The following is a 9,460-nucleotide window of genomic DNA, read 5'->3' on the forward strand; positions in this document are numbered from 1 at the left end:
ACCAAATATGTTCATTAATGTGATTGTTGGATAAAAATAATAGCAGCTCCTAAACTCAGTAATATGAGAAGGCACTGAAGAGGGCATTATGTGTACTTGCATGAAGACAAGCATGAAAGCCTGAGACACTCCACTTGTTAGAGTGGAGTGCTACACATGCCCTACCAACTCCAGCCAGCTCAGAAGGAAACACTAGATCCATACTCATCCTTCAGGTGCTTAAAATTAGATTAGAGGAGCACGTGCTCATGTGGGCTGCCCACACTCCTTAGGAGGGGCTGCAGCACTGCAGGCTGCCTGTGCCAGGCACAGGTAGGGATGGGACTGGCACATCCACATTCTACCATGTGTGGAAACACCTTGGCAGCACTTGTGTGAGGCATGAGCCTCCCCTAAGGCCCCACCTAATCAGCCTTGAAACAGGTAGAGATTTACCTCCTACTCAGTCCTTTTAAAGGATTTTCTCTCACTGAGGACATGTTCAGCGTTTGGGATATAGGTAGTTCCTTGCAAACCTGTCTTAGTCCTAATGGAGAAAAACAGGTTAGCAAAGGGACTACCTATGGCTGGGCTATCTGCTCCTCAAGGAGCAGGAGGTATGGACTGGTTCCACTTGGTCTGGGGGACATTTGAGTGAGTTAACATGAGGAATTGAGATGAAGGAACCTCTGGCTTGTGGGACATTTATCAGAGAGGCTGCCAGGATGAAAGGCAAGGATTCCCCGCACTTTTTATAGCATTTTCCCGTGTCCTTTTAATTTTCTTTTTTACTTCTGTTTCCTAAAGTTAACACCTGCAGCAGATGTTAAGGAACGTTTCTCTCCTATCCCTCTGTTACATGACAACGTGCAGTCGCTTCCCTGCGGTCAGGTCAGCCGCCTCCAAGCTCCGATAGCTTTGCAATTAAGCTTTTACGGAGCGTGTTTGGCAGGAGAGCCGGGCGCGGTGGCACTGCCAGGGCTGGGTGGCCCTCTCCTGGCCACACCTGGCCCGTGCGCTTGTCACAGACCGGCTGCAGCCCCGCACCCAGCCCGGCCCTGCCTGGCGAGGCACCAGCTCACAGCACACACGCCAAACAGAGCAACGAGTTCAGTCTGCTTGCTTTGGATCAGACAGGATGCCTTCGTGTTTTATGTAAAAGCATTTTGTCTCGTGGCATGCTAAATACAACAAAAGCTCCCTTATCAGCCTCAAGGTGAGGCACTGCTTGTCACAAATCAATGTATGTAAAAACACAATGTTGTGAATGTCGAGCATCGCAAGTAGGATCCAATTCACGTAACTTTGGTCCCTCAGGTATTTTGACACCTGTTCCATGTCAGCATCCTTTACAGTCATTCACTTGGCCTCCTTCACATTCAGATGCTTTCTAAGGGTGACTGTGTCTCAGCACCAGAATATAGCCAGGTGACTTTCCTCCTTCCTTGTGAAAGCCTGGTTGTCCTCTTATTTTCCACAGAACAGCTATTCTAGAGAAGCTCACACTGCTTTAGTGTGGAAAATGGTGTAGGTAATAGCAGAAGTGGACCCCAAATCTATTTAGAGAAAAGAGATTTTTGCCACTGTTAGAATTCTTTTCCTTACTTCCTCTCTCCCCTTTCTCTTCCTCCTGTCCATCCACCACCTCACTGAGACAGAGCCATTCAGGGCTTGTAAGCTCTATCTCTTTTCTGGAAGCATGGCAAATTCTTCCTGACTCGATTTCAAATATTTAAGATGAAAATATTTTAAATACTGTACTCGGTCACCATAACTTTCAGAAAGCCTGATGAGTCACACAGACAGAATCAAAGAAATCAAAACACTCATCAATGGTAAACTACTGCTGGAGTTTGCAGGTGACAGAAAAGATTGTGCAGTGCTAAATAATGGAAAGTGTAGGTCACTATTGCAGTATAATCAAAATTGGTTCGTGAAGTGATGAAATTCAGAGGTTTCTGTTTTTATAACACTACATGTCATGTGTGTGTAAGAACACAGGAATTATCACAGCATCGGGAACTGAGAGGCTGTGACTGTGTACCTTTTTTAACCAGGTACACTTATTCAGTGCAACCCTAGAGTCAAAAGAACTGACATGGCCCACCTACTACAAGATGAAACCATTCCTCCTCCTCTGGCCTGAGCAGGGGTGTGTGTACAACTCCACACCCAGTCTTGCTGCTCCTGGCTCCATAGGGGCTGGAAAAATAAAACAGTTATTAAAAAGGAAAAAAAAAAAAAAGGAAAATCAGAGAAGAAGAAAATCAGAGAAAAAGAAAATCAGAGAAATGGAAAATGTCCTTTCCTGATGAAAAAGAGGTGTCAGTTCATATCTCTTCTACAACAGAGGATTAAGGTTGTGAACAAAATTTCTAACAACCTACATGAGAACAAAACTTGTAGAGTTCTCAGACCTGTAGGATATAATGAGCTGCAAGGATTGGAAGGGGAAGTTAAAAACATTCATATTGAAATAAAAAGATAAATGACATGCCTGGAAAAAAGAGGAGCTAAAAAGGCTTAGAGTAACACCCTGCCATGAGATTGTTAAAGGCTGGTTGATACCTAGGAGCAAGAAGCAGCCTTTCTCGAGCATTTCAGAAGTGTGTGATGCCAAGCTCTCACTAATTTGTCACTGACATTTTTACACTTGAAGTTAACTATGAATACACAGCATAAATGGATAGCTGATGTGAACCTTTGCTAGCGTTGCAATCGCTCTGTAAGCCTAGGACAGAAAGAGCTTTGGGAGCACTAATGAGCTGAATGTATCACTCTTATTCTCAGCAAGGTGATTACTTCCCACAGAGGAGGCTCATGTTATGAAAAGACTGACAGTATAAACAGACCAGACTTGATTTTGATCAAGAGCCAAGCCCTTAATCCAGGTTTAAAAACACATGTATGTGCTCCCTGTGAAAGGCAATTCCAGGCTTCCTTGGCAGCAGCCACCACTGCTCAGCTGCAGGGCTGCCCCAGGCTGTGCCATCACATCTCCTTGGCTGCAACGCTGCCGCAGCTCTTGGCTCTAACACGGCACCCCTGAGAAGAGCCACATCAACTAACAGCATGTCAACATGACTCCACAGCACTCTGCAGCCTTGGAAAAACAGTATCAGGCTGGCTGATGGTGGCTAGAGCCTGGCAGAGGAACATGCTTACACTTTCAAGTTAGAGCAATATTCTGCTGTAAACATTTTATAGTACTAAATTCTAATAGCCACTGCTACAATGAGAAACAAATTATAAAACTTGAATATTTATCACAATGCTTTTCTTGCAAAATGTGCTAATATCTTTTGTGCTAGCGGAATTATTTTGAAATTAGTACAGCTATTAGAAGTTCCTTTACCCTTCCTCATATTTACCTTCAGGAGAGGGTCATGAAACTCCCAAGATGATGAGACCTTCCCAATGCTGCCTCCTGTTCCTCACGTGCTGGTTTGCTCCAGACTGAATCAGTCTCACACAGGCAGAGCTATCCTATGGCTGACTTCTCTAGACTCTAGGAAAAGGCAATTCCTACACTTCCTGAATTTTGAAAGTCCTGAATTCTCTACTCAGTGAAAGACCTGTAGTTGCTTCACAGACTCTCTTGCTTTTCTACTTCTCCCATCCCCTATTCAGTAAAACAAAGCCCTGGTTCTCTCTGGGACAAAGAATGAAGAGAGCTGTCAAATGCCAGCTTTGGACTGTCAAAAGAAAGCTTTGGACTGTGAGGACAAAGAAAGAAGTTGCCAAAATATGCATTATCTACCTATAGGTAAGGAATCTGAGGTCTAAGAATGAAAAAAATCATGTAACTGCCATGGTGATAATTTTAGTCATTTCAAAATTACACTTAGGTGAAGTCTAAAACAAAACGAGTCTAAAACTCTTTTAAATAAAAAGAGTTTTATTTTTTTTTAAATAAAACTCTTTTTATTTAAAAGAGTTCTCCTCTTTTAAATAAAAAATCAGTATTTTGTTTAAGGGTTCAAAAATGTTCACTTTTCATTTTTCCAATACTCTGTATGATTCTGTCAATTTGACTAGAACTTGAAAATAATTTCAGCCAATTATCAAATGTCCTTTTTTGTTTGATTTTTGTGTGTATGTGTGTGGTTTGGTTTTTTTTGGTTTTTTTTTGGGTTTTTTTTGGGTTTTTTTTGTTTTTGGTTTTTTTTTTTTGTTTGTTTGTTTTTCTTGGTTTTGGGGTTTTGGGTTATTTTGCAAATGATACTTTTTATGTTTAAAGCAACAGCTGAAATGGTTCTACCTTGGTGAGACCTCATTCCCTGCAGGTGTGTAGGCAGACAGTACTGTGCATGATCCTTTGGAGAGGGAAGGCTAATACTTCCTTCATCTTCAGAAAGAGAGAGATGAATACTAATAAGCTGCTAAGCCATCCTTTCCCTGACTTTGCAACCCATTGGGATGTACACAAACTTGGTTGCTACGGAGAAAATAACTTTCCTACTTCACCCTAAGCAACTGCATTTGTTACAGGTAAATCTAACATACTCTGTATTTTTAGACACAGAGAGAATTAGTTGGCTATTTCTAGCTCCAAAACACTGGATTAGACAGACTAAGGGTTGAACTGGATACAACCCCTCTGCTACAGTACTTAGTAATAACTTTGGCAAAACCTGAAACCCACTACTAGTACTAACAAAGAGAACTGCAGATTATTTTTTCCCAACTAACATACATAGACCTTTAATTCCCAGAGTCTGACTCCCTGTGGAATTTCACATCACTACCAAAAGAAGATTCAATAAAGCTGTTCAGACACAGCTGCTGAATCTGTTGGTACTGTCAGAATACAGGTTTTTGAAATAAAATGCATTATGAAAACATCAGTTTTAGGATGACAATACAGAAAAGATGAGGTATAACAGGTACAAGTGCCTCCTGGGGAGATTCCAATTGCACACAAGATGAAAATTTTTCACAACACAAACAGTCACTGAAATAATCTCCCCAGGAAAACCATGGATTCCCCAACATTGGAAACTTTTAGGATTCATCTGGACAAGGCACTGGGCCATCTGGACTGTTTTTTTGCCAAGAAGGGTTGGACCAGATAATCCTTGAGGCCACTTCCAACCTGGAATTCTATGATTTTCATGAGATATACTTACAGCAGAATTATTTTGCTGCCGCTTCACATCCTTAAATACCAGTCTAGGGTGTGATTTGCATTATGAAGGTTGGAATTAGCCACAGGGGTTACATGGACCAGAATGTTTGCAAATCTTCTGAGATTAATGAATCTGCCTTAAAGTACCCTTAAGACAGACAAAATAGAGCATCTCCTTTGATGGTGAATAAAACATTTGGTCTTAACTACCCTTAAATAATTTTAAGTGCTGAAAAGTTTGGTGATGCTGAGTAGGTCTAGGGCACTTAATTATCTAAACAAGATTCCAAGGGACCTCCAACAGCGTTTTCTGCCTCTTTTGGATACAAATGCAATTTTTCTCCTATTCCAGCAGATGCCTCCTCAACAACAAATAAAATGTGCAAGCTGGAAGTTAAAGACTGGTTAATGGTCCCTTGACACAATCCTACTGAAGTAAAAGAGTAAAACCAGCATATGCTGTGTACACAAAAGAGACATTTCAGCTTAGAAGTTATATTTTAAAGAAAACATACTGAAGGCCATGAAGAGCTCTGTATCTCCATGGATGGCAATTAAAAAGTTTTTTTCAGCAACCATTTTTGTTTGTTTCCAGTACTATATTCCTATCATTCACAGGCAAAGGAGATGCTGTAAATCAAATTAATACAAAGGTTTTCTTGAGCTGTAGATGAAGCACTTACTTTACTGCATATGCACATATCCACTGTGTGAATTTCTTCACTGTCAAGCATGCCATGGTTCATGGATTTTTGTGCCACCTATTACTATTTATTATTTCCTGTTCTTTATTGTGGCTGGTTATGAAAACTTACCAAGCACTTTTTATAAAAAAAAAAGTGTGGAATGACTAAACAGAGTTTGTAAAGGAAAGTATCTTTTGACTTTTCTTTTTTAACTTATTGAAAGAATCTAAGATTGTTCTCCAGAAACAGTGGATGCCAGTCTTGAGTTGCCAGCCTCCAGACTGCAGGAGAGCTGGGTACCAGGGACAGTGTCTACGTATTGCCCTCTGCTGGTGTCATCCCTAAATCTGATGTCTCGAGCTTGACTTCTCTACCATTTGTCTCATTAGTTATTTGCAATTTGCTGTCAGTGCAAACAGTATTCTATTAGAAAGGCAGATTTGACGATCACTACTGGTAGAATGAAATGCAATGTGCTGAACTGTAAACAAATGAGGATTTTCACAAAAAAAGTCCTGAAAACCTGAATCTCTCAGGCTTTTTCTTTAAAATGGTCTTCAAACATCAGAAAGAATATGAAGAGAAGACAAGGGGAGACCTTACTGTTCTCTACAACTCCCTGAAAGGTGTTTGTAGCAAGGTGGGAGTCGGCCTCTGCTCCCAGATATCAAGTGATGGGACTAGAGGAAATGGCCTCAAGTTGCACCAGAGGAGGTTTAAATTGGCTGTTAGGGAAAACTTCTTAACTGAAATTATTGCCAAGCATCGGAACAGGGTGTCCAGAAGAGTGGTGCAGTCATCATCTCTGAAGGTATTTAAAAGGCATGGAGATGTGGCACTTAGGGACATGGCTTAGTGGTGGAATGGGCACTGCTGTGTTAATGATAGAACTTGATGGTCTTAACAACATTTTCCAAACTAAACTATTCTGAGTCTATGAAAACATCTTTACAGAAATAGACTCCTGGGAAAGGGAATCATAATTTGAAGAAACTGAAGAAACTCCCGCTGATTTTCTTTTAATAGAAAGCTTGAAGCAGTAGAACTGAAGTCAAGGTTTGCTATTTTTAAGTATTCATTGCTTTACTACATCATAAAAAGAATGTTTTAGATAAGAAAAGAGAAAAACATAGCAAATGGACTGAAAAGGTAACATTTGATTTATCATTTGTGCAGATAATATTTCTGTTCTTGTTTGCATCATATAACCAGTGATTAAGTCATTTTGGAGAGAAACTATATCCTTTGCTTTTAATAATAAATGCACTCAACACAGTAGTATCTGCCAACAGATGTGGTGCTACTCAATTGCTGGAAATATTAAAAAAAAAGTTCATTTGCAGGGTACTTCTGTTTATAAAACAAGAAGCAAGAAGAACTGGCTTAAATAGTGATGGTTTTTGGGAAATCTTAGGGCATGCAGTCTACCTGGGTCCTCTCTGGTTTATGATCTAATAATCCAGCTGGACAGCTGAGATGCAGATACCTTTCTCCTGTACGGTTCCTGTCCTTCATCAGTCATCTCCTTCATACATTCTTTTTTCTCCTCATCCTTTCTTCATTCTCAGTTCATATCTTGATCTGTCCCTACCACTTCTCCATTTGGTACATTCAAAGGCTTCAAGAATAAAAGACACCAGTTCTTACTTAATGTATAAAACTAACTCTAGACTGTCACCTGAAAAAATTCAGGAAGCCCAAGATACTGTAGAGGTCAAAGCACACTCTTTGGAGGCAGCAAGCCTGGATGAGATACCAAAATCAATACAGTTTTAAGTAAATTGATTGCTTCTTTTAGTAATTTGACAGTCTTTTCACTTCCTTTCTCAATATCTCTGCCTAATCTCTTAGTTGAATTCAGTTTTATCATATGTCATAGTTCACCACTGAATCTTTCTCTCAAGAAACAAAGACTGCTTTAGTACCTAACATTTTCCTCTTGTAGAAATAATCAGAGAAATTGCATCACCCATGAACTTGTTTTAAGATAAGATAAATAGGTTGAAAGAGTTAAGCCTCTCATTATATTTTCTCCACACCCTCATTTGCTCCATATTCTTGCTCCTAAACTTCTTTTGCTACTGAGTGAATTGAGGATGACTGGCCCTGTGATACCAGGCCAATTTCAGCTCTGAGAAGCAGGAACACACTTGTGCTGGATAGATGGGTACAGCTGAAAAGTCTTCAGCATTTGCAAATTTATACCAGTTTAAATGTTTCAATTCCACAATTATAGGTGATTTTTCAATGAAAGAAAAAGGTATGCCTCCTCATCCAGGGTGATTTCTCTGCTCTTGGAAAAGTCTGAGTTCCTGCTCCAAAGCAGGAAGATGCCTGCTGACAGTGCTGAAAGCAATTGCTTGTAAAACCATTTCAACACAGTAGAACAATCCATTCTTTTCTAATTTCAGTACTGAAAATGGCCAGACCACTTTTTTTGAAACTCTCTTTTTCCTGGAGCCTCCAGCTGCCACCCCCAAAATGCCAGGCTGGAACACCTGAACAGCCTGCAAACATTCAGCATTTACACTGAAGTAACATGTAAAGAGCAGCAGGGTAGCACCATAATATCCATGGCAGTGCTAAAGCTGCATTAGACCCTGCTCTTTGCACCATCCATTTCCCTTTTCCTAGAACTACTCTTCCACCAGCCTTCTGTATGCCTCCTTTTATTTTAGTACTGAACATCTCAGTATTAGTGAGTGAAGTTAAGGTGATGCATTTATGTATTAAAAACAAAAAAAACAACCAAACAACAACCCATCTTGTATTTCTTTAAATATGAGCCCCAGCTTGCATGATCTATCTGTGCAGGTGTTCTGCTGTCACTTACACTTAGGCAGTTCCCTTTGCTCCTTGCTTTTCACAAGTATCAGTATCTCTAAAACTGTACAGTTTATTAATTTCTGAAATACCATTGCTAGTATTTAAAAGATATTTCTAAAAACTTTCAAAAAAATCTGGGAAAAAGCATTATGTGCATTTACTACAATCATATATTTTAGTGGTTCTTGTAACATCTTTATCTATCAATGAATACTGCAAAGCACTGAATGAACAAGAAATTGCTGACTGCAGTGGAAAATCTGTATGACTTTCTTTGTAGTTCTAAAGTTCCTCTTCTGCTTTGCAATGGAAGCAAGTTATTGAGGTCTGCAAGCAGCTGGGAACTGCTGGGACTGCACTTTGTGCCACAGAGGAATACATCAGTCCTGACTGGCAAAGCAGAAAGTGGACTGTGCTGGATAAGGAAGGCTAGAATTGAGCTAAGTCATGTTAAATTAATGGGTAAAGCTTTCAGAAATACCGTTTTATACATGGAGCTCTGCTACTTTCACAAGTTGCCCAAAGCAAAACTCCTTAGTTGAATTATTCACTGAGGGCAGAGTGAACTTTTTTCTCCCTTGAGAATGGATTTCTAACTTCCATCAAGGATGCATAATCTTCAGCTATGGCACTCTATGGTGTATGAGGTTGCATTGATGCTCTGCGGCCACTGTGTTCCCTGTGTTCCTAAATTTTGCCAGGACAGTTCTGACAGCAATGAGGCCAACTGTATTTTCCAGCTGCTTGGTTGATCTACATTTTCTAGGAGACAGCTGATTTGCACAACTTGCCATCAGCTTTTCACAGACTGGTGCTGGACACAGCATCATTTCCTGCCTAT

The sequence above is a fragment of the Passer domesticus genome, chromosome 2 (assembly GCF_036417665.1).
Source record: "Passer domesticus isolate bPasDom1 chromosome 2, bPasDom1.hap1, whole genome shotgun sequence".
In the NCBI taxonomy this organism is placed as follows: Eukaryota; Metazoa; Chordata; class Aves; order Passeriformes; family Passeridae; genus Passer; species Passer domesticus.